Raw genomic sequence first — 1485 nt, forward strand, 5'->3', positions numbered from 1 at the left:
ACAAGGTGTTAGATGGATAAATGATTCAGCAGAACCTTCTGAATCCTACCCATCTTAGCTACTGTTGGGTGAAGTTTACAGGTTGACTGTGTTTTTATTTGTTCAAAGCATAAACAGATTCCAGTGAGTAGAAATCTCGTCTCATTTCTGCCACATGTCTGTGGTCTGAGCTGCTTGTGGTCAGAGGTGAGGTTTGGAACGTCGATAAACTGAGAGCTTTGTCTTCAGATCTTTCTCCGTCACAACTGACCAAAACAGAGTCAGCATTGTTGCAGAAATGCAGTCACATGATGTCAAGCTCCGACCTTCCCTAACCTGAAAATGGAGCTTCACACTTTTCTGTCACATTTTCTGCTTTAGACATTTTTCAAAGATTGTGCAATAAATCGAACAAATGACTGAGGAGATCTCTGGAGTCACATGACTAGAAAATCCGCGATGTTCAGTTCCAGTCTCCCTCGCAGGTTGTAAGACAAGTGTTTTCATCTAAATCTGAAGAGAGCTGACACAAACTCCAGTGGAGCAGATCTCTGACAGAACCCTGGAACTCTCACACTTATGGAAACTCTCACGCTGCTCTTCACAGTTTGATCGCTTCTCTTCTGCTTCCATGTTAGACGGAAACAGTTTCTCTCCAGCTCAGCGATCTGGTGGTAGAGCAGGAGTGTCAAACTCAGTCGCACAAGGGTCCAAAACCCAAAACGCACCTTAGGTTGCAGACAGAACAGGATAAAAAAACTACATTTTTAAAACTTTAAAACCGTAACTATTTCACATAATTATGAACTAGATATATAGCATTACCTGTGATAATTCTAGTGTGAATGCTGTAAGCTGAATTTGGCAGCTGAAGATGGTAGTGCTGGTAGCTGATGCTGAAATTAATAACTAAAATACTGAAGCTGATAGCTGAAAACGCTGAAGCTGATAGCCAGCTAAAACATTAGCTAAATGCCAAATTAGTCTAAAAACTGAAAAGAAAAAAAAAACTTAGATTGGCCAAAACAGCTATAGCATATCAATATTAGCCTAACTACAAAACAGCCTAAAAGAAAACTTATTATTGGCTTAATATTGGCTAAATGCAGAATCAGCCTAGAAGCAAAAAACAAAACAAAAAAATGAGGTTAGCCAAACAGCTAGCATGTAGCTGAAATATTAGCTAAACTCCAAAATAGCTTAGAAATATTATTAAATGCCAAAATAGTCCATAAAGCTATCAGAATGCCAATTTTTAAAACCATAACTTTTTAACATATTTATTAATAATAAAAAGCAGGAATATTATTCCAGAAATAATCAACTTAAACTTTAAATAACTTTCAATATTTTACTCTCCATAAAAATATATCTTGTCAAAATTATACAAGTTAGAAATAAGCTCAAGATAACATCGGGTCGGGCTGCACGGTGGCGCAAGTGGTTAGCGCTCTCGCCTCACAGCGAGAAGGCCCCGGTTCGACTCCCGGCTGGGACCTTTCTGTG

The 1485-nt window shown here is 38.6% G+C and overlaps 1 protein-coding gene across 1 annotated transcript in view; it reads left to right on the top strand.

Moving 5' to 3' along the window:
• The window catches only part of dipk1c (divergent protein kinase domain 1C), a 52494-nt gene that overhangs the window by 36226 nt on the left and 14783 nt on the right, over positions 1–1485 (top strand). The window lies entirely within an intron of this gene.

The sequence above is a fragment of the Oryzias melastigma genome, linkage group LG20 (genome assembly GCF_002922805.2).
Source record: "Oryzias melastigma strain HK-1 linkage group LG20, ASM292280v2, whole genome shotgun sequence".
Classification (NCBI taxonomy): domain Eukaryota; kingdom Metazoa; phylum Chordata; class Actinopteri; order Beloniformes; family Adrianichthyidae; genus Oryzias; species Oryzias melastigma.